The following is a 25401-nucleotide window of genomic DNA, read 5'->3' on the forward strand; positions in this document are numbered from 1 at the left end:
AAATAGTGTCAAAATGAGCTCTGAAGTCAAGTGGGACCATTGTAGTAAGGCTTATTGAAAAAACAAAACAAAACAAAACAAAACACCAAACTATAGAAATTCACTAAATCAACAGTCATCTAAATTAGGTGATTTATTTTAGGTAAGAGAAACAAATGGAAACCTTATTGTTTTCACTTAAAATTTCTTAGGAAGGGAGCACACATAACAATGCATTGTAAATTTGTTGAACGGTGGAAGACTGCTTTTATAGAAAGAAAAGGAAGGAAAAAGCCCCATACAACTTCTAGTCTAAATAGCTTAAAGTGATCTGATCTAACTTCAAGTACCAAAATTAAATACTTCCAGTTATAATCACCTCAGTTTTCCCCAGTAGTTGGAGGAGAAATAAAGAGACTTATCAAGAATGGTTAAGGTACCAGGTGGATGGAAAATACATTTGCTCAGGATTCAGCATCTGGATTTCACACATCTGCTAACTAAGCAGAAGACCCTTCTATTAGCAAACTTCTGCTCCTTGTAAGGATATTTAAAGCAGGATTCATCTCAGCTAACTTTAAGTGTTGGCTTAGCCAAAGCTAATTGGCTCAGCTCCCTTTGTAGTCAGTGCAGTCAGAAATAGTCTCCTCCAGAGGGTGATTTGTTTCAGCTCTTGTAGAGCCTAGTGAATCACCACTAGAGACACCTCTATGATAAAGCAGAGTCCTAGACTTTGATAACTGTTAGAAGCATAGATCAAAGGTGAATGACTGTCTTAGGCCCAGTCATATCCTTAACCTTCTTCTGTTTACCTAACCAGATGGAGGTCCTTGAGTCTAGCAATAAAAGCAAGCTTTCACTCAATTTTCTGGTTCTTCTCTGCTTTCTTTCCAATTTGCAGATCTCCTTATTGATCTGCAGAGATAAGAAATGAGCACAGTATTCCAATTACAGCTGTACCAGTGTTAAATAAAGAAATAGTCCAATTGGCTTGGTCCATTTTGCTCTCTTTGCATATTCAGTGTTCATAATAACCCTTTTGACCACTATGACCCTTTTCAGAATCACCCATTCTCAAAGCTGAGTTTCCCTACTCTCTAATAATATCTTATATTCCTAATTTCTAGAAGTATAATTTTATATTTCATAATGTATATTTATACATATATGTATATTCAAATACATATAGATGCATATTTATGTGTGTGTGATGTTCACTTGTTGAGTGACCAGTTCCAAAGGCTCTTCATTTTTTAAGGTTCCCCATTAAGAAAACATGTCCAGGGATGATGTTCTGCTCAAAAGCACATCTGCTTTATGGAGATTCCTCAGTTTCATTTCAGTTTGAGACCTAGCCTATTTTGAAGATAACATGTTGACTTTGTAGTGCTTGTTTCTTGACAAAACTGTTTTTGATATCAGATTGAATCTTTGGAAGATTACATATTAGATAATCAGAATTGACATCATCACTCTTCACTTGTACTTTACAAAAAGGCATCAAATTATTGTAGGTCTATTTTTATAAACCAATTTTATTTGATATTAGTTATATTACCTTCCTTTAATTCTACATTAATTAAAACTCATATTAGCCATTTTATTGTTTGCCTTAGGTTAACTTTAAACTGACAAAAGGACATTTATCAGGGTCATCCTATTTTCCTTTCTAAATGTTTCTGTACCTTGAATTTTTCCAGATCTTTGAGGATTTTTCTGTGCCACAGGAGTTCCTGTTATCCATTATATTCCAGAGAAAACATCACCCAGCTCTTTTGGAACTCTTGAATGTAAACACTGGGATTTTGAGGATCTCTTCCTTCACTTTCTCTATAATTTCTGTTTGAATGCAAGGTATTTCAGTTCCATTGCCCAGTCTATCTTTTCCCCAACTACAGGACAGAAATACATTGATTGATAAGTACTAATCAATTAAAATTTCTTTTTTTCTTTTTTTTCTTTTTTTTTTTAAAGATAGGTTGCCATTCTCCTTTCTCCCTTGTCCACCGTATCCTTCTTTAAAAGGTTATATCCACTTATTTTAAAATTCTAGTCATGCAACTCTTCCCACCAGGTTTCAGTAATACCAACTAGGTCAAATTTATGCTCATAAATGAGCAATTCCAATTCCCTGTGTTTATTATCCAGGCTCCAAGCAGTGGTGTACAGGCAATTAAATAATTTCTTCTCCTCATGTCCTTCAGTGTCTTGATTAATTTGGTTCTCAACATTCTGATTGTGTTCTAAGTGAGTACATGTTTGTTCCTGCTTTTCACCTTCTTCCCCCCACCCCACCCCCACCCCCTGCCTTCTTCTTAGTTTAACACCTGCCTGACTATAATTATTTAGAATTGTTTCTTTGTACTAATTTGGTTTGAATCAGAATAAACTAATTGGCCCAAACTAAAACTTTACACAAGGATATACAGGTTTCAATTAAACTCTCATCTAAAAGGATTTTAATTCCCAGGATAATTTCTGGTCAGAAGCACAAGTCTAGAGTAGCCACTAGCTAGGACATATATTTGGTTTTGAAAACAATTTCCCATGAGAGTGTTCTAATCTGCAGGATTTTTTTTTTAAAGTAATCAACTTTCAGTCTTTCTTATTATGAATTTTGCAGTGGATGTGTGTTTTCAAATGTGTTTACTTCTGGATGTAAAGATTAAGTAATAATTTAAAGTAGGGCTTGATATTCCATATGGTATAAAAACATACTTGAGCCAATACAATTTTGGCATATATTTTTGACACACCTAACTCACACTCTTACTCTCATTTAAATGTACACTCACACACATACACACAAATGTGAAAATTTCAGTCAAATATGGCATGGGGAAGTGTTTTTAAATGGGTATTTTGTCGTAGGGGGAAATAATTTTGAACTCTGTTTTTTTTTTTTTTTTTCTAGCCAACTTGCAAGTCCAGAAGCTTTTTTCTAATTTCTGACAGAGAAGTCATCCAAAGTTTAAGAGCTCTCATTTAACATAGAACACACACAAATTTGGTTGACCAAAGTGTTGTAAATTTAGGTGGAACATATTTACTTACAATTTTTTCAGGACCATACTTGCACTTATTTTTACTTCCAGAAACTCCTCTTTTATGTGTTTTGCCTTTATAAGACAAAGGATTTCTGAGAAAATTAGATGGGTAGTCTTGTGTTGTAGCCTTCTTTTAAGAATACACAGCATCAGTAACAGCTAAAAGACCTTGTGTGCCAACTTCGGAATTTTCCACAAGTTTTTATCAATGTCTCTAGTGCCATAGTCTGGGAAGATGTCAGGCTGTCCTACTCTCTGCTTTTCAGAATATCATTTCTATTCTCCATAGGAAAAAAAAAAAAAAAAAGAAAAAAAAATCCCAAACTTTGGCTGTCTCATTCAGATGAACACCTCATTTTACTAGGATTTGAGTAGAACCATTATCCACAACTGGATATTATATTTGTGTATTTCCAGTTTATTGCTCAACTGTGTCTTTAGACTGTTTTCCTGATTTTCCATATTGAAGGTTTGTTGAGACCAGAAATGGCCAGGTATGCAGAATTCTTGCTAGTGCTTTTCTTTGTGATCTCTTGGTTTTGAATGTAGTTCAAATACAAAAGCACTTTATGCTTTTGAGAAAAAAATTAATACTTGGCTTGATTGTTCCAAGTCAGAACTACTAATTCACCACAAGGTGACATAGTATTGTGCATAACACTGAACTGAAAAAAAAAAAATCATAATCTTTTGCATAATCTTCTGTTTGATTACACATAAATTCCCCTTGCCACTATCTTATTCAGTAACACTCAATTCTTGCCTTTACTCCTTTATTCACAATAGAGAATTAATAACCATTGAATCATAGAATGGTTTGGGTTGGAAGGGACCTTAAAGATCGTCTAGTTCCAACCCTCCTGCCATGGGTGGGGACACCCTCCACTAGACCAGGTTGCCAAAAGCCCCGTCCAACCTTGTCTTTAACGCTTCCAGGCCATAACAATTGATGGAGAGCATCAGAAGTGATATTAGGACCCTGCATTCTGAATAAATATGACCTCCATCTAGTACCCTCCATTTCAAATCGTGGCAACACCCCTTAAACAAATTGTAAGCCAGAAAGGAATCATAACCTTCATAGTTTTGCTAAGGCAGAATGTCCCCTAAGTTAATACTGGTTTGTAAATTGCATTTTCTGCAGGAAAAATTATAGTTGGAATGAAGCTGGTTAAAGAAATCTACACTACTGTGAAGGAGATGCTGCTACAGTTAAGAACATGCGGCTGTTTGGTGAGGGAGGGAGGAAGAGAAAAGCTGTTTCTCACATAATGAAAACATTCAAAGCCTTGTGTATGTTTGGTATCATCCAAATGTAATTTGAGAAGCTCACTTCTAATCTAGTTTGGGCTCTGATGATAACAGCTTCAATTTATACAATCAGAGCCATTGCTAAGTGACTTTGCCTTCCCCTACATCAAAGATAATTATTATTTTTATAGTTCAATTAGCAAACATTACATTTCTGTTTTCCTTGCAAAGATGGCGCCACCTAATTTAACAATAACATACTTATCCCTGATGCCCTCTCAGGGACATGATGTTATTATAATAGACTCTTCTGGACCTATTGATTCCTGGGAGCAAGTTTCCTTCCAATTTGCACCTTTCAACCCTTTTCTTTAAACTTACACTAATAGGGCAATTTGCCAGGTGTAGATCATAGCTTGTGTTTTTTAAAAAAAGAAATCTATACAGCATTTTGCACCAGAACAGTGCTTTTAATACCTTTTTATCTTACTGACCAAAAAGAGCAAAGATGTGTCTGATTCTTTGTATATAGATCCAAGCAAGAGATGGGTTTCCTGTACTGTAATAATTATTATCCTGAGATTTCAAAAAATGTTCATGTCCTGTCCTCAGATGAAACCAATACTCCCCAAAATAAAATTAAGAAAAAGGCACTCAAAAGCAGGAAAAGAAGGACTACTGCATTAGCCCAGCTCTAAGGGGATTTATCCAGTCCCTGTAAGACAGAGATCAGAATGTCTGATTTATTTACAGAGGTTTGACATTGGGTCACCCACCTCTCAATTGAGCTTTCTAATCACTCATGCAGGTGAACGTCTATCAGTCACCCAGCCCACTATGTGTTGATATATTTTCCTAAAATGGAATAGTCTAAGTTTATCTCATGTATTCTTAAGCCTTAATACAGGATGCTTAGTTGCTCTGTCATCCCTGGAGAGCTAAATGTAAGTAAGAAGCAATTGGAAAGGTCAGACAAATTTTGGAGAAAAAAGTACTGACTACAGACTAGGCTAACTGCATTGAATCTATGACAATAACCCTTACAGAAACGAATAAAAGAACTGGCGTAATTACCTTGGTTATTAGCATAGTCATCTGGAACATGAATGTTTTTTTCTCCTGGATCTGATTTAATCAGGATCAGATTTTTAGCTTGATCTTATAATACCCTAACTATTTCTTTATGGTGTGGGATCTTTTGTAGAGTTTGAGCCTTGCCCTTAAATTCCACTGAAGACCTGAGATATTTGTTGTAATGAAAGTTTAGCTGAAACAAATACGTCTCAGTGGGAAATCTATAATTCTAACAACCCATTTTCTCATTAAAGAATCTTTCCAGCGGGGGACAGTGAAGGGAGACAACACCAAAACTCAAAGTCCTAAGCAGTTCCTTGGAAGTGTATTCTCTGTTCTACAGGAGTGCAGGAGTTGATCATAATTCATAGTTGCTGTAGGTACTCTGTATTGTACTTTATATTTTCCAGGCTCCTGAGATGGTGGGGAATCCTGAGAAATGTTGACAGGCTGCTTCTTGGGGGTCACAAAGACTATTCCATCATATTTTTCCCAACACCAGTTCAGCCAAAGTTTCTCTCACATTTCCCTTTGTCATGACACTAGCAAGATATCCTGGTGTTATCTGAGAGACCCTCATCACCTTGCTTCTGCCTTAACCTTTAGGCTCTAGCTAAACATGTTTAAGAAAGTCTCTGTCACGTTCCACTAGAGCATGTTTGCATTGATTATGCACAATTATATCCTTGCATCATGGCTATTCACCTGTGCACACTGGCCCCTACCAGAGTGATTTATTACCAGCTAAATTGTTCCTAGCAGAAGCCTGTTTATCACTGTCACATGTGCAAGCAGCAGATATGAGTATCTGTATGATCAGACTGTGTGTGTGCGTGCTCATGTGTGCGTGTGAAGGCGTGTGACCTGGGGGTAGATGAAGGCATGGGGGCTCATGGATGTTTCTGATTAAGTCCATCCCCCAATCCTTTACCAGCCATCACTGCTTTCCAGTTTTGTGCCATTTTTAGCACAAAAATTGGTGATTACAGATATCTCTGTTGATCCTGATGTAACTTTATTGATCCCTTTCAACCTCCATCCATATAATGTCATTGAAGAGGTTCTTAAGGAAACAAGACAATTAATCAGAACCCGAGTTAATTAAAGATCCACAGTGACACTGAAAACCTTCAGAAATGATGGAAGGACCCTGGCAAATGGGGACATTTTGACTTTCAGGAAACATACTTGCTCTAGGTTCTTCTAGCACCTCTCTCTTTCAGATTTTAACAGGATTGGACAATTCAGGGGATTGTTTAACTCCCTAAGAAAATGATCCTTTACTCTCATGTGTCTCTTATTGCTCTTTCGTTAGCAAACAAGGGTGCAAAATGACATAGCAATGATTTGCTTCATATCAAATGTTAAGTAAAGATACATCATAAAGCATTAACATTTTGCAAGCCAGATCTTCCATTGAAAGATCTTAAAGAAGCCAGCTGGATGACAACATACTACAGAGATTAAGAGACTGGATGTGCTGTTCCCTATCTTCACTTTCTTTTGCTTCACAGCACACTACCTCTCCACTTAAAATCTTGTGCTTAGTTGTACCTAGTTGTTTCACTTTCCAATGCAATGGCTGTCAGCGATGCTCCACTGAACTGGTAGTTTCAGACCAGTGAGCACAACATCAAAGTGCACATCACACAGCTGACACTACCTGGTACCCAGGTTCGCAGTCCCAGCTGAGTGGTGGAGGATCTGCCCTCTTGCTCTGAGAAATGATCCCTGAAGAACAGTTTTGCTACATGATGATGGAGTGTATATGTATGAGATGAAGGAATGCTTCAGGGCAGGGAGTGAAGTTCCTGGTTTGCCCTGTACTTTTTCAGTGGCTGAAACCATACAGACTTGCCTTTGATGTGAAATGCAGGCAATGAACAAGGTCTAGATTCAGACTTTCCTGAGGTTGTGAACAGGTTGGATCTATTTGATCTGGATGTATTTGGTAAATGTGTCCCCATAGTACACTTGGCAATGGCTTAAAGTAAATAAATATAATTAATTTATTGATGCATGAAACGTATAGGCAGTTCAGCCCAGTGACCTAGAAGCACTGTGCCCTCTGCAGACAGAGTGAAATACAGAGGATTACTCATTCCAAATCTGAAATGGATGCATCACAGCCATTTCCTTCCAGAAAGCAATTGACTTTTAACTGGTTTTAATGCACAGATTGCCAAACTATGCTGCCAAATTCCTATAGCTCCAGAGCTGATGAAGTTTTTTGAAATATTAACACTGAGTTTTATGGGATTTGGAAAAATCATCCACCATCCAAGTGTCAGAACTTCTGAAGAAGGTCTGTATTTCATAGGTAGCATGATACTATCCCAGACAGTTTTAAAGTCAGCTTATGCTCTTTTTGTTCAAAATGGCTTGTTCAAAGGTCTAGACAATCATCAAATCATGGCAATTGAGAGTGTTGTTTTTGTTGTGAATGCTTTTTAACTCTTCTGTATTGCAAGCTGGACTTTTTTTTTTTTTTTTTTTTTTTTTTTTTTTGATGCTTCACGTCTGTGTCTTTTAGAAACTTTGTTTCTGGAAATCCTTTAAAAAAGAAATTCCTCTACCCAATGGGCAGAAAAAAAATAATTTAAAAAAATCAGAAGCTTGCTGTCTAGCAGTACAGGAAGAAAGGTATTTGAAATCATCCAAAAGGAGATTCTGCATGGCTACAGTTAGATATCTACTTTGGACAGACAGAATCTTTTTCTGCGGGCCTTTGAAGACACATAGAACACCCAGAAGTTAGGTACAAATTAGATACCTAACTTATGCAGAGTAGATTCCATTACAGACAGATAACTTGCTTTTATTTGAGTCTCAGTGAAAGGAATTGTCACAACTTTAATTTTTTTATCTAAATTACTTATTTGGAATTTGCTTTCTTCTTGGCATGAAGGAGTTCAGACTGGCTGGCCTTTCGGCTGGGTTTGCAATAGCCATGTCTTTACTTAAGAATTAATATTGGCTGACTAAGAACAGATGATTTACTGTCTAATTTTATAATAATTTTTTTTTTGCGTTGGCTAATTTCTGCTATGGAAGTAGAGAGGTGCTGAATTGGCAGCTAAGGAGATTTATTTTTTTTTTTTAAATATTCAGAAGCACTCAAAGGCATCTTCCATACTTCAGACAGTGATATATTAAAATAAAAAACCCCTAAAAAAATTTCCTTTGAAAATATTTTTTTCTGAAAAAAAAAAATCTTTATCTAATTGAATTAGCCAATATAATTGAATCTTGTAGAAAATAAAATATTTCTTGGGTAATATTCTAATCCATATTCAAAGACTTAAATCTAAGTTTCAGCATTGTAGGTATCTGTACATGTCCAAGTTATCTAAACTCCATTAGAGACTCTGACATTGAGTCCATTCTTGAAGACACAATATAGACTACACAGTTATGCAGACCCCACAGAAACTACCTCCAGTGATCTGACTGAGCAATCAGTTCATATAAAAGCATCTAGCATCATAACTCCAGACTATCTCCAACATTAGTTCAGAGTTACAAAATATAATACAGGGCCTCTTGAAGACCATTTTTTTCTGGAGTATCAGTAAGACATCTAAAGTGTCACTAGCCATTTTCAGTGGTTCAACTGTACCTTCATGACTAAATGTCCAGTGGCAATACTGGGAGCTTGAATATCAGTCTAACATGAGTCTCAGAAATATTTGAATCTGATACCAAATCATAGAATCATGGAATGGTTTGGGTTGGAAGCAACCTCAAAGATCATCTAGTTCCAACCCCCCCTGCCATGGGCAGGGACACCTTCCACTAGACCAGATGGCCCAAAGCCCCATCCAACCTGGCCTTGAACACTGCCAGGGATGGGGCATCCACAGCTTCTCTGGGCAACCTGTTCCAGTGCCTCACTACTCTAACAGTAAAGAATTTCTTCCTAATATCTAATCTAAATCGACCCTCCTTCAGCTTAAACCCATTCCCCCTTGTCCTGTCACTACACTCCCTGATAAACAGTCCCCCTCCAGCTTTCCTGTAGGCCCCTGTAGGTACTGGAAGGCTGCAATAGGAGAGGTGCTTCAGCCTCCTGGTCATCTTCATGACCCTCCTCTGGACTCACTCCAACAGGTCCACGTCCTTCTTATGATGGGGGCCCCAGCGCTCAACACAGTATTCCCGCAACCCGATACAGCTAACCAATCTCCTTGCATGTAGAGGAGGAGCTGACAATTTTTTTCTCCTGAAGGTGGTACAGCCCCGGCAGTAAGACCTTGCTTTTTATTCCCTGCTAAATTTCCCATGAGATTTCAGCAAAAAATAGGAAAGAAAGAAAGAAAGAAAGAAAGAAAGAAAGAAAGAAAGAAAGAAAGAAAGAAAGAAAGAAAGAAAGAAAGAAAGAAAGAAAGAAAGAAAGAAAGAAAGAAAGAAAGAAAGAAAGAAAGAAAGAAAGAAAGAAAAGAAAGAAAGAAAGAAAGAAAGAAAGAAAGAAAGAAAGAAAGAAAGAAAGAAAGAAAGAAAGAAAGAAAGAAAGAAAGAAAGAAAGAAAGAAAGAAAGAAAGAAGAAAGAAAGAAAGAAAGAAGGCCTTGTACTAGGCCATTAAACCAAATCTGATTGGGATGCCAAGCACACATCTCCCTTTCATTTTTCTAGAAGAATTAGTATAGCTCTAGCATAAGCAACTTAAATGGTCTCATTATTTACTCTTTAGCAGTAAACAAATTATCAACAATATGCAACTGAATGCTAGACTGGTTAGTTGTTTCATACTGTCCATCATGTATCTAATAATGTATCTAATAATGCCTACTCAGTGTAGCTCGTGCACAATATATTTTGCATGCCCTTAAAGGTGAGTGTATAATAATAAATTGGATGGTTTTCTGAATTTAGCTGTCTTTGAAATTAGCTATTTCATCCACTTGAATATACCAAAGCAAATTTATGATGATTAATTGTATTACAATGAACACCAAAGCACGTAATAATGATTTGCTACTTATAAAGCTTTGCCAATATTTTGTAAACCCAAGCGACATGATATGCAAGAAATCCAATGAAACCCTCTTAAACAAACAAAGGGAAAGGGAGGGAAGAACAAGTCTTGCAATGCTAAACATTTCTAAGGACAAACAGAGGCCACAGGAACTCTTCCTTCCACGTCAAAACTTTTCCAACTTTGCTCCCATTATACTTAAGCATGAGAAGAGAGCTGACAAGAATTGATACAGACTTTCACTCAATATTCCAGCTGTTACTGAAAGAGAATCTTACTAAGTTACTATATTGCTTGACTTTTTTTACTCTATGTTATTGTTTTTGTTCTTGTCATCATTAGGGCTACTGTCCTTTTAATCTTTTTCTGTTTAAACTTCCCTTGAAATTATTTATTAAAAATTTATTAAAGCATAAGAACCCAAATGAGTATCTATCTACGTCAACAGCTTCAGTAAGATTCAGGAAATTTCTCTCATATTCAACTCAATAACTACTACAAAAAGTGTGTGTGGAGGAGCCAAAAACAAAAATAAAAATAAATAATAAAAAAAAACCCAAAACAAAGCAACCAAAATACCCAAAACCCACCCAAAAGTATGCTGTACTCAGTTGAGTAGTTACTCAGTTGGAGTTACTACTGAAAAATCTTGTCTTTTGTGATCTGACAGGCATGAGGCTTTTGAACTAAATTGAACTTCCTTTCTGGTCCTTATCAAATAAAATATGTAAGAGGAAGGAGTTTAGCAAAATTTTCAGTCCACACTCTACAAACTCACAGTCTGGAGAACATCTTTCAGGAGGTCTGCTTTTGCAGCTGAGAACCAATACCACTTTAGAGATTTATTCAGAGTCATAATATATAGTTATAAAGGATATATTCCAGTTCTTTAGGTAAAACCTTCTGTTGTATTTCAGGGAACTAAGGTGGTTCAGGAAATTGTTATGGTGTAAAAGGAACACATCAACTGCTGTAACCTTTCTGGCTGGCTGGCTGTCATAGCTACAGAGTGTTTATCACCTCAGCTGTTCAGATGGGATGTGAGTGCCTGAAGGGTATGAAATTTCTGTATTCTTACTTTAGTTTTCCTAGTAGGTAGTCTTAATATAATGTCACCTTCTTGCAGGACAGGAAATAATCAGAAACCATTTTTAATACATGGAATTTCCAGTTGGTTACATACTTATTGTTTGTATCTAACACATTTAAGACTGGGGAGTAAGGGAAGGAAGGAAGGAAGGAAGGAAGGAAGGAAGGAAGGAAGGAAGGAAGGAAGGAAGGAAGGAAGGAAGGAAGGAAGGAAGGAAGGAAGGAAGGAAGGAAGGAAGGAAGGAAGGAAGGAAGGAAGGAAGGAAGGAAGGAAGGAAGGAAATAACTTTGGGAATTACTTTCAGAACCTACTGTGAAGCTATGTCCATGTGTACCTAAGATTCAGAACATGTACAGATGCTCATAAGCAATCAGATTTCAAGGGATTAATGAATTACTGTTAGTCAGCTGAGGTGGAATGACTGAATATGGTCTGCAATATGGACAACAATAGAAACGTTTCCTCTAGCTAGTGTAAAGGAGAAAAAAAAGCAAATGTAAAATCTAAACTTTGATTAGATGATAGCAGAACATATTTAGAAAAAAGAAAAAGAGCATCAAGACTAGGATTTTGAATACCTTAGTTCACAACTTGGCTCTGCTAAAGATATTTTTACATATTTTGAACAAGTTTATGTGTCTTTTGGCTTTCCACCCAGAGAGAGCTGAGCTTTTTGCAAGTTAAAACAACTAATGCATGAAGAATGCTCAGGCAGTATAATCAACATATGAAAAGAGGTAAGTTTTTCTAGTATTGCTGGACAGAGAAAAATGTCACTTTATCTTTCTGTTGACTTATGATTGACTTTGGAGCAGGTCGATAATCAGCTCTGTTCAAATAATGAAATAGATAATTAGAAAGTAGAAAAACCCTGCACAAATGTAGAAAAATCTCCAAATTACGTTCACCTTGGTTGTTAATAGTTATATATTAATTTATTTTTCTCTCATTGATTTTTTTTCATATTTGGTAGGATGTCTTATAAATTGTGGATAAGGTAATCAGATAGGGAATTCTCCCTCTACTCCAAATTCCTGTTGGCAAATGTTATCTTGAGTTTATTCTATTTCAAGTTAATCTTCTATTTTTTTTAGTCCTTAAGTCATCCTTACATTTTGTAGATTCCTTGCTACCTTCAGACAGCTGCAAATTCCTAAATATCCCTAGTTAATAATAGAATGTTAATAATTTGATTTACTGACATTTTACAGCCCACTACCTCTAAGCGTTGGAGTCCAACAAGTTTTTTATCATAGATTCAAGGCAGGTGGTGTCTGTTTCCTGAGTAACAGCTATTACTGGCAAAAGATTGTCCTTCCCAGAGTAAGTAATGGCCTCCTTATATCACTCCCTCTATACACTGATGCTATAAAACTCCACATCCAGACTGCATCAACACAGCCCATTCTCTCTCTGTCCTGAGTCTAGATAATAACATTTTAAAATAGAGAACTTTAATTTAATCATTTAACTGTTGAAACCTTTATGTAGCTGACTGCCTTCCATTCTTCTGATATAGAAGGGAACTGACATATATACCTTTACTACAAGACAAAACAAAGATAAAATTAAAGAATGTACAAAAAATTAGGATGAAAAATCATCCCTCTCTTCTCAGAAAAGGCTTTTTTTTAAAAAAAAAAAGTAAATATGTTCAATATCTTCTGTCCTAGGATATTATTACAAGTTATAAAGAAATATTATTGTTTAGTATTATTTAATATTTGTCCTCTGACATAGTCCTCATGCCCTAAGAATGTAATAAACACAGCAAACAAGCTATGCATTGTAAAAAATCATCCCAGAAAAAGCAGTCTCTTCCCTCATAGAATTTCTATCTACATATCAAAAGTTTCCATGAAGATGACAATTTGGACTACAGCCCTGCTGGAAGCATTCAATGCCTCTTAAAAGATAAGGTTAAGAAAACTGCAGCTTTCAGCCCAGCACATCATGGTCTGAAAGATAATGAGAAAACTTGAATAAGTCATCATGTGGGATTTGAGAAGTTGTGGCAGTCTGGTGCAGTTCCCACTGACTGGAAAAGGGGAAACATAACCCCATTTTTAAGAAGAAAGACCCAGGGAACTACAGACCTGTCAGTCTCAACTCTGTGCCCAGCAAGATCATGGAGCAGATCCTGCTGGAGACTATGCTCAGGCACATGGAAAACAAGGAGGTGATTGGGGACAGCCAACATGGATTCACTAAGGGCAAATTGTGCCTGACAAACTTGGTGGCCTTCTATGATGGGGTTACAGTGTTGGTGGACAAGGGAAGAGCAACTGACATCATCTACCTGGACTTATGCAAGGCATTTGACACTGTCCCACACGACATCCTTGTCTCTAAATCGGAGAGAAATGGATTTGATGGATGGACCACTCGGTGGATAAGGAATCCCCATACAGGATCAGAATTTTGTGCACTAGTTGTAACATGCTTTGCAGACTGAGGTCCTATCTGCTTGAATTTAGGCAGATTCTGCAGAGCTAAATGATCCCATTTGAACCAAAGAAAAGCAGAGGAGGGCCATAATAATCTAGAAATATTGGAAGGATGGAAAAAAATGAAAAAAATCTTTTCCTTCGACCTTGATTAAATTCAGACTGATGACGATAGCGTTTATGATGGTAACATGTATTAGCTTGGCTAAGGACATTTATTATGCCAGCAAATACTACCTAGAGAAGGGTAGGGTTTTTTTCAGATTTGATGTTACACTACTACACAGAGTTACACTACTACTGCTACTACTACTACTACTACTACTACTACTACTACTACTACTACTACTAATTAAAAAATACAAAAAAACCCCACCCTGGAATGAACCAAATAGGAAACAGAAGCTAAATATCAGGATACACATTATATCTAGAGATGATACTAGTTTGTGTAATCAGATATATGAGACAAAGTGAAGGTTTCTATATGGAGTGGAAATTTCAGTATTTCAATGCATGTTATACCCCAAACTGACTGAGTTTTATCTCTATATGTAAACAGATATAGATGAACCAGAAAGTTAATATAACTTGCATTCAAAAAGCAACTTTTTTTTTTTTTTTTTTAATATCTTAGCATTACTGAATTGAAATAGCTTACTTCAGCTTGTCTGTTTTCCAAAATTTAATCCTGATTCTCCATTGCTTTGATGTGATAACTTTAAACCCTTGCAGTATCTCTCTGGATATATAAGTTTAGCATCTAACGAGAGCATTCATTTTATCTGAATGCTGTTGAGGCTACAGCATGCACAACATAAACAGGATTAATACTGCATAACTTTCACCATCTAAAAGGTATCGATCATAAACTAGTAATTTGTTACACCTTTCATCAGTAGGACCCTCAAGAAGATTACTCATTACTTCCTAAAATATTTATCCAAGACAGGTGGACAAATGGCCCCTGGAAGGCACACCCCTTCTCCCTGTTCATTAACTTGAACTGCCCAGTTGTACACAGCTGAAGTTAACCAAAAGTATCTCACCCTGGCCAGGGAGGAAATCTGAGACTCAGGGAAAAGTTGAATCCCAAGGGATACTGATAATTTATAGCAAAACTAGGAACTAACACCAGATACTACCATATTCATCTCAGGGTCTAAAGATTAGGTACTTAACCTTAAATTTTTCTAGATGTGATTGATTTCTGAATCTGCCCCCAGAAGCCCAGGACACAGCAAGCTAAAACTGCTTAGGTAAACAACAGGCTGACTACCTAACTTTGAAATTAGAAACTTTTCTTTCAGGCTCATCTGCCGCTAGCATGAAGCTCTCATTCACAGAAACATGTCCATCTTTCCATGATTAATCTGATAGACTCAAGTATTCTCACATATATGCTAACCATTTCTGTTTTTGCAAGAAGGGGGCTACATCTGGGAGATTCGTTAAGATTCAAGCAGCTTCCACCAGGTTATTGATTATCATAAGAAAAGTCATTAGCATTATTGAATCCTCTTTGTTATGACAGTAATCAGCAGCTCCTTCCTGGATTACTGGGAGCATTTTTGAAAGGTTTATGGCTTACTCCTGATGTAGATAAATGTTTTTAGAATCCATGGTTTTGCCTTTCATGAATAAAAAGGTGATTGAACAAAGACTGCATTCATCATTCTGTTTATCGCCCTGAAACAACAAGTGTAATTTATAAACCAATAATACTTTTTTGTAGTGTTATACACATGTTCTAAAAGAATGGATCAAATTAATGTAGGCCCAGAAAACAACAGCACCACCAGACTAATACATCCAACCCCTTAAGGGATTTGAAAGAATCCAACCAGCACGGTGACTTTGATAAGTGCTTTGGGTTTTTTTTCATTTTCTTTTATTTCTCCCCTCCTCATCCCCCATTTTAAAAATAAAATGATGGATCTCTTCTAATATCACAGCAATTCTCTTAACATTAACATGGGCAATGAATGCTTGTCCCTAACTAATATTTTCAATAGCAACCCTAGGGAGTGTATACATATTAGAGAGTGACTCTAAAGAGGTTTACCGTTGTATAACTTGTCTGGATGTAAAGAAATATCTAGAATCAAACCTAACCCCTTCTCTGCAATCCCCAAGAGGTATCACTATGTACATCCTACTGCTCCAGAAAGAGGGACTTGTTTTTTCAGCTAGCATCCTGAAAAATTCCCAAACCAGAAATGGCACCTCTGTCATCAGGTTCCCAGTATATCTCACACCTCTTCCACATTGGACTTCAATCCTCAAATAACGAACTCTTAACTAATACAAAGCATTCACTATGGACAGCCAAACCTCTGAAGATAAGAGACTTAATAGATGTTGAAACAGGAAGGTCTACAAGAACATCTCAGAATCACATCTATCCCTTATCCCAGAGCATATGGTTCAGGGCATTTCTCCTGGCAAAATGAATTAGATTGCTTATGTTAGAATTAAATTTCTTGGCTTTTAAAGACAAACCATACCACTGCATGCAAGTCTCTGTTTAATTATTCTCCCTTCTGAGAAATTAGATTCTTTTCCAGTGCTGAATTTTGTTAATTTCTGTGTCTAGTTCACTTTTGTTATGCTTTGGTTGGTAAGAATGAAAGGCATCTGAGTAACTTTTCCTTGTGTAAGTGATTTCAGATAAAGGTGAAGTCCATCTCTGTTTTCCTTTTGGTAAGATGGCTAAACTGATCTGTTTATGTCTCAGTCTGTAAAGCTATTTCTCAGCTCTTAGATGCTGCCTCACATCTCCCTTTGTTACAGATGGTAAACTTTATATTTTATCCACACTATCATATGGGATGGATACATCCACCTACTTCATTCCAAATACAGAACAGAAATATATACTGTATATTTCTGCTTTTTCTAGGTCCCTATTTATATTTTTACCATCTGCAGCTAGCAGACGTTCTTTTTTGCTCATATCATATTTTAAAACACTTTCTTCTTTCATAATCTCCATTAATCAACAGGATTTTTTTTTTCTTTGAATTCCCTTATCTGATGTCTACATGATTTAACTAGCAATCCAGATTTTTTTACCATATATTTCCCTATTTCCATAATTTTTATGTTGCAACTTTAAAAGGGAAAAAAAGTCAGACTTTCACATCTTGGTTTAAATGGGATGACTTATCATCATAGATCTCTCTTTTTTCAGTTTCTGTATTTTGGAATCTGACTACTGATGGATGATGAGGAATATACTTAAATATTTTCAATAGGTTTTTTTCTATTTCAGATTTGAAACTTTTGTCAATAATTATTTGAAAAAGCATTTAGTAGTTTTAAAGATAACTAGAAAGATATTACAAAAAAATCAATGTAGAAAGATCATTTCTTTAAGGACCTAGAAGACTGCTAATGTTCAGGTCAACAAATTATGTTTCATATTCTATTATGTTAAGTTCCTGTATTAAATGTATGAAAAATAAATTTCTTCTGTTGTAAAATAATTTTGACTTGGGTTCTTCCTTAGACATTATTTCAGGTATTTAAGCAAAAGATCATCTGTTGCCATGATTATTTTAAGATTTTTTAAATTTAGGTGCAAATTAAATACCTGAATTAGTGTCCTAAATGCCATCCTCAGATGCTTTCCTTAATGGATGCACAGCTAAAGGATGTGTTCCTTGCACACTGTTTGTGAAGGGATTTGTCATAATAAGGAGCCTACAGGCTGGTTTTAATATTTAAGTATGTGCAACTTGATTGTCATAGTATCATTTTCCTTCATTTATGTTGCTTTAAAACCCTCTTGATAATCCTAGAAAATCTATTAATTTCAAATGCTATCCTGTGTAATGAGATTACCCTAAGAAGTGTTTTGAAAGAATAAGAGGCAGCAAAAAGCCTTTCAAATATATGTCTCAGAAGGTTGTGTCAAACCTATGCCAGTAAATTTAAGATTTCCCCAATTCCAGGTAATCAAGCCAGTTTTGACTAGCATAGGACAATCTTTAATTAAACTAATTTTGCCACATCAATATCTCCCTCTTTCAAGATGAATTAAAGATGTAAGATATGCCCATCTACTGAGATTTAAATACAAAGTTTCTCCATTATCAATGCTGGAGTTCCTGTATAATCCTCTGACAAAAAGTTGTGATGTTTTCCTGATCTATTCTGAAACACCTGAGAATACAGTCATGCCTGTATATATAGATTATGTAGCAGAAATAATAGTTCATTTAATGTTTTGCTTTTTAGGTATTTTTGAGGCCAAATGAAGACTCATCCTGTCCAAAGTCACCGTAGAGGGTGTCCCTGCCCATGGCAGGGGTTTGGAACCAGATGATCTTTAAGGTGTCTTCCAATCCAAACCATTCTATGATTCTATGACAAAAAATTTTGGCATCTCATCACAATTAGTTGTCCTGGCTCCAGTTTTAGTTAACGGAGAGAAATAATGTGTACAATGTGATTCATTTGATGGTAAGAGAGAAGTGTGTGAAAGTCTTGTCCTCTGCAGTTTCCTCTCTCTCATCATTGTTCATAAACAGAACTTAAACAGCTAGTTTGGACCAGCTTCTTACTTTTGGACAGATAAAACTGGGTAAGATCAACCCCATCTTCAATAACTGTGGCTTTCCCAATAACATACAATACAATTCCTTTTCTCTATTGAAGCATATATGCCTGAGAATCTTAAAGTGCACTAAATAATTACAGTGTGAAACTTCTTGCTTCAGGATGCAGTGATTATTGCAACTTTGTTATGTATTACAAAAATGATTAGATATGGTCATGGAAGAGAAATTCACTGAAATCTGTTAGATGCAAAGACACAAGCTCTAGGGAAGAAAGTTTGTTTGTTTGTTTGTTTTTCTGAAAATCATTTCAGCTATAAGAATATTCTGCACACTACCACAATAGTTTTTTTTTTTATATATTTGAAGTCTTTCCTGGGACTTGACTACTGCACATATGTGAGATGGGATACTAAGTGGTTGCTTGGTCTGTTCCAATGTAGTTATTTGTATATTCTAAGTTCAGGTAAGGTTTAAGTAGTACTACTAATTTTAAATTGGAATACATAGGATAGTGTTTTTTACTTAAGTTTTAGAAAATAAAAATGCTTTCTGTACCCTTCATCACTGGGAACCAGAAAGTGAAACTAACCTGTCTACTTTGATCAAATGAGATAAGTGAGGTGCAAAAACTACAGTACACATGATTTTTTTTTAAATATTACAGTTTTTGTTTCAGAAAATAAAAGTAGAAAAGTAAATATCACTGAAAGCCTGATTCAAATCTGTTTTGTTATCTACACGAGAGATTTTAAAGAACATCACAACTTCCTACACTTTGGGACAGCCCCAGGCAAAATTTACAGAACTGGCACAATTAACGAGATGAACATTTGCTCAAGTACAGCTTTCAGTCTGTAATAAGAGAGTAAGAGAATAATCAGACCCTGATAAAAGTATTTGGAAAAAAGAATTCTAGGTTTGTTTTTTTTAAAAAAAAAAAAAGAAAAAAAAAAGTTCTGCAGTTTGTTTTCATTCCACTGTAAATGTAAAATAAAACTCCTTGATTTGCTACTCGAAAAAAAAAACACCCCACAAACCAACAACAACAAAGAAAAACCAAACCCAAACCCAAAGAAACAAACCACAAAAAAGCAATCAAACAAAAATGAAAAAAAAAAAAAATGTGATCCTGCATTATCCAATAACCAAGAACTAAGGCTACTTATCTACGTGACAGACAAGGAACTTTTAGACCATGTTCTCTTGCCATCACTTGTCAGTAGCATAAACTGCTATCTCTCCTGTTGAAGCTGTTCAGTTTCATGTAAGTAGTTTATTCTTTGGTGATGTTGATAAAGTGGCTGCAGTTCTCATCTACAAGATGAGGGCTACAGTCATAGCTACTCAAGAAAATCAGGACTTGGGGCTATGCCAAAGGGCCTTCTTCTCAAGAAGTTTCTGTAGAGGTTATTTCCTGACAAAACCTAGTAAAACTGAGGCACTCTGAGGGAAAAAAAAGTTTTCTGAGGAAAAGAGCATATTTCACTATTAAAACACCTACTAAGAAGCATGGGTTTACTTGTAAATTTAAAATATATTTAAAATATATTTTAAAAATTAGAACGACAATCAGTTAACTAAATCTGAAATGTGCAAACTGAAATCATTAAACACCTTTACAGCACATGTAAATGTCGATTACAATTGTCCGATGTTTTGAACACTAAAAGTCAGTGATGGGTACTTAAAACTTATGCAATGGCATGAATGCACTGAAGTCTGTTTAGTTACTGTGATTCATTCATACCAAATATCTAGATGAGGAACAGACTACCGGTTTCTCTGATGCTTCTATTGTAGTAGCCCATAGCAGAGTGAACGCTGGTGATATTTACCTGCCATATGAACTGTCCTTCCCTTCTGAATGCCCCACTCAAAATCACCTAGTAGAAATTCCTAAAGTCTAGAACAAGATTTCCATTAATTTATTGTTCCTCAGAAAGTCATATTTTGAATCTCTGTGTTTTCTTCTAAACAATGCTCTGGACACTCTCCTTCATTTAGACACATAGTATTTTTGTCAGTAGGTGTGCATAACTTGTGACTACATGTTGCATATAAAGATATATATTTCAATCTGGATAGATGTTACCATTGAATCAACCTTTTCTACAACATTTATGAACTCAATATGCAGTCTTTACAATTTTCAAAGCATATGTTCACATATCTTTTACTCATTAGTCAAAGACAATATATGTGAATAAGGAGATTCACGGTAAAAAAAAAAAATAGTAATTTGCTTTCTGTTCTTTCAATAAGTATAGTGAGAACACAGTTTATTTCATATTTTTTCTGGATCTGCATCAGAAAATAAATGATATATTGACATGATCTGATTTGTCAGATCAGCAATGCACTTAAGCACAGATCTTGATGTTAAAACCACTGAAGTACATACCTACTCTAACCACATATTTACAGTCCATTGACATTCAGGCATTTTAGGCCCACTATGTATTAAAGCATGAACATAAATAGATTTTTATTTTTTTTTTTTAAATTAAAAAAGAAAGTAAGTTCTTCTGCAATTTCGGCTAGCTGGTAAAATGAGAAATTAATTTATTTCATTTTGTTTTGTTTTGTTCACTTATAAATGCTATTTGCAGTTTCTACTGCTGTATTTAAGATCCTCTCTCAGTTGCCCAATAAAGTTTACTACTTCATTAAGGTATTTGTCTTGATATACAGTTAATAATTTTCCTAATTTTCAGTTCATTGTGAACCTGATACAATGATATTTAAATCAGCTGGTTTTGGGAAAGACTTTTTCTTTTCTTGTACAATTGAAAGCAATTCCCTTTGCCTCCAAACATTTGAATTTCAAGTATTGTCAATGATTGAATTACAGCATCTTATCTTTGTTAACATGATTTGTGAAGAAAGGATATTTCAGCAAATTTACTAAAACTCCAGTCCCTACAACATATGCACACAGAAACTGTAAGTTTCTCAGTTCAATCAGATGATTGAAATTAGAAAAGCGTCTACTCTTTTTAAATTTTATGCAACCATTTCATCTGTTAGGTAAATTACAGCAAGCGCAGGAAATTTTCTGAATTCTCATGTCATTAAAACACCCAGCAGAAAGCTTTCACTTGCATAAACTTTATGCTTAGAAATGCATATATATTTTTAAATGTATAAAAGAAAAAAAAAAGCACCTTTTTTTCAATGAGAATTATTAATATTTTATGTGTCATGAAGAGCTGCTTCCTTTTCTCTTTCTTCTTGACACCAGAGAGGCTATTAGCTCTTTATTTTCGTGCCTCCCTTTTTCTCACCCCTACCGTGCCTCACAAGCCAAATAATAACTTCAATTTGCCTCTTCCTGGTTGGGACACCGTACTTGCTATCTTTCCACTTTATTAACTTAAGCATTAGCTTTTCGAAGCGAGTAAAATTATAAATGACATGTAATCCTATGCTGGGTGGCAGAGGGTTGCTTTCTGAAGCCATGATTGACTGAGGTGAACAGGGAAAGGGAAAAATTTGTTCTGAGTGTTTCAGAGTGCCAAGCGATATGTCATGGCCTCTGGCAACAAGAGCAGCATTGTATTTATAATCAGTGCAACATGCTGAGAGGGTAAATTAAGCTGCAGGAAGCCCAGCTGTGGCAGTGACATAAGGGGCCATACTTTACTCCATATCCTTCCACAGATGTTAGCTTGTGCTGGAGCCACAGCTCCAGCGATGTATTTTGGGTCTCATAGAAAGCAGGCTCTGCTCACGGATGAGGAATCACTCTTTCTCAGCTTGCGTGGCGTGGATCCTTGTATTTCACCAAGCCGTTTAGTTCTATAAATCCCAATGGCTGTCTACGCTTATGAAAACTGTTCCAAAAGAGGTTGACAGACCCCACTGTAAATTAGGCTTTCTGTTCAAGTTGGGCCGGAGTAATAAAATGAAGGCTAGTGCGAGGTCAGACCCAATAAAGCAAATGTCAAAATTATGTCAGCAGGAAAATATGGAACTGACGCATCTTTAGGACTTCAGAGATAAATATCTGCTGGTGATGCACTGCAGGGTCAGTGCCTGGATCACACAGCCTTTGAAAGAAAGAATGCAGATTTTGTGCACAAGTCCCGTTTTTGTGGTTGTAATTCATATTGGAATGAGGCTGAAGTTTGGATCCACAGTCAGTCCACTTGTGGTATTTCTACTGCACAATGCAGCATGAATTTTAAACCCTTTATTGTCAGTTACCTTTTAATCACCACTTCAAGACCTGAGAGATAGGGAAGTGTTACTGGTACCCAATACTGTGTTAGTACCTGGAGAAAGGGTAGCCAGAACTCTAATAAAGCTTAATGGAACAAAATGCTGAAAGCCCATATTTACCCAAACCTAGAAACTTATGCGTCAGTGGTAGCTGCATGTGAAGTGAATTTAAAATTCTTTGAAAATTCCACACCTCAAAGAAACTCTTCAGCTCACCAAAACACATTCAGGTTGGTTAATTTTACATCAATGAGCAAAGATCAAAGTCCTCTTAGCTGAGATTAGAAATCTTGAAGTTTGGGATATCAGCCCCAAAAGGCATCAAATCCTGCCTCTCTGAGGAGCTTTGGAGTTTGACAGATTGTTAAAAATATCAATGTTTTCACCAATTAATTGTAAAAAGAGAAAGAAAGAGAGGAGAGGAGGAGCATAGCATAACCGTATTTGAAAATAGACAATGGCAAGAAATATTTTACATGTTATACAGTTGACCCAAACTATATAAAAGGATTTGTTCATATCAAGCTTTTTTTCTTAATTCACGTCCCTTTGAAAGTCTGTTCTTTCTAGTTTATAATATGGATCTAGCAACTGTTTTTTTGTTGTGCAGAGTGCATGAACTGGAAACATTAATTTACCTGTAGTTGAAAGAAATACTTCAACTTGTTCCTATACCAGAACCGAGGTGTAGCCTCAAGTTTTAGCTTAGATAATCCAGTGTGGGTATTTCTTATGCATCCTGGGCCAGGCATGATGGTAACTAGTTCAAAATGTGTTTTTTCTTTTGATATTAAGGTTCTGCAACCAGTGATAATAAATCAGCAGAGAAGCCAAGTGTTTCGTTATGTTAAGTATTAGCTTTAGGGAAAACATACAAAATGTATTTTAAAACTCTTCAAATCAATTGCCAAATTTAATTCTTTCCAAATCAGGAGTAAAAATCCCCTAAATTATCAGAATGACAATTTTCAGAGGAAAATAACTCTCAACATGTTTTGCAAGGAAAAGTTACATTCTGACATTCCTGGTGCAAATATCTGTGTTTATTTCAATCATTTAACTCTGTATAGACTTGAGCCATTGGGATTACTTTTATGATAGTGATGAAAAGTTTGAACAGGAAGATGTTATTCCAAGCTAAGTATTTGCCAGTTTGCTTGGGTTGAATCCAAAATCTTGAAATAATCTTTCCATTAGCATGTCCTTGGTGTCTTAAAAAACTTGGATTTTTGGCCTTTTGAATTTCCTAATTTTTATATAAATTCCACCGAGTTTGTAGCCATTAACTTGCTGTAAATTAAATATTTATGTTCTGCAGAATGTGTACAGTTTTGAGGCTCTAGAACTTGGTATGATATTTAAATCCCATCCAAACTCCATTTTTGTGCTATAATTTGCCTCCCGAGTCCTGTCTGGACACATATTCGCATATCCAAAACACTTATGCTAAACTACCTTAAGCATGGCTCATTGCTGAAGCTGTCAGGGAGTATTTTCTTACAGCATCCATCATACAACACCTCAGCTATACCAAATTCTAATTGTGCAGATTCTAATCTACCTGTTTCCCATACACTGTCCAGAATCAAAGCACACATGGAAGTTTAATCATAGCTGAATTCTCAATAACTTAGGTAAGGCAATGTTGTCTTGCATGTCAAACACTTCAAAGAAAATAAAGATCTTATTTTGTCACAGACATCAATTAACTTATTCAGATAACATTTAGCTATCATCTAAAGTAATTATATGGCTTCCATTAGTGTACAGTTTTAGATATTCATCTCCACGACAGTTCCAAGAGGCTCCAAGAAACTCTGGCGTAGATTTATTCTACCTATTTTTTTGCATTTAGTTAGACTAAAATAAAAGTCTAGTCACCTTGAGCTCTGTCTTCAGGAGAAAACACAGGCAGGTGTCTCTGGACAGTTATTTACCTCAGAGATGGGGTGAGTCACTCTCTGGAAGTGCCTTTTCTCCATCAGCTACTGGGGAGAATTAATTACAACGTGAATTAGGCCCCTCTACAATAGATAGGATGTTTCTGGACCTAGACGAGATGTCTAAGAAATGTGTGGCACAGCTCAGGATGGAAACAACCCACAAAAAAACCCCCACGCTTTTGTTAACTTCTGCTCTGCTTTCCTTGCCTCACATTGTTCTATTGATTCTGTGTTAATTTTAAGCTATGTTGGCTTATTCAGTAACTGAGACTGAACTGTATTTAAAGCCATGAAGAGAGTTTTTCCTTATGACACCGCCTGCTTTGACAGATCCCATAGCAGTCCACAACTTCTGTCCATAAATAAGTCAAAAAGATATTAAGACCATTCAATACACTGTTATCTCCCTTTTTTTAGAATAAATTCAATAAATATATCCATATAAAAAACTAATAAGAAATGGTAGAGAGGGATTTTGTAGAGATACCTACATGAATAAATATACTAAAAAATGCATAATCATCAACATACTAAAAATTTCTGAAGAAAGATATTTCTTCATGGAAAAGAGTTTTGATCAACATTATGTATTTTAAATAATGCCCTGATTTGATGAACTGAAATGAACCAGTCAACTTACACTGATATTTCCATTTCAAAATGACCTTCAAGAAAAGCCATGTATTCTTCAAGCACATAAAAGTTGCATAAAAGTTGATGTATATTCCTATTGGATTGTTTAATTTTAAGATTTTTTTGACATTTTTACTTTTACAATTCCAGTCTGAATCATTCAATGTTTATTCAT

Source organism: Balearica regulorum, chromosome Z (genome assembly GCF_011004875.1).
Source record: "Balearica regulorum gibbericeps isolate bBalReg1 chromosome Z, bBalReg1.pri, whole genome shotgun sequence".
In the NCBI taxonomy this organism is placed as follows: Eukaryota; Metazoa; Chordata; class Aves; order Gruiformes; family Gruidae; genus Balearica; species Balearica regulorum.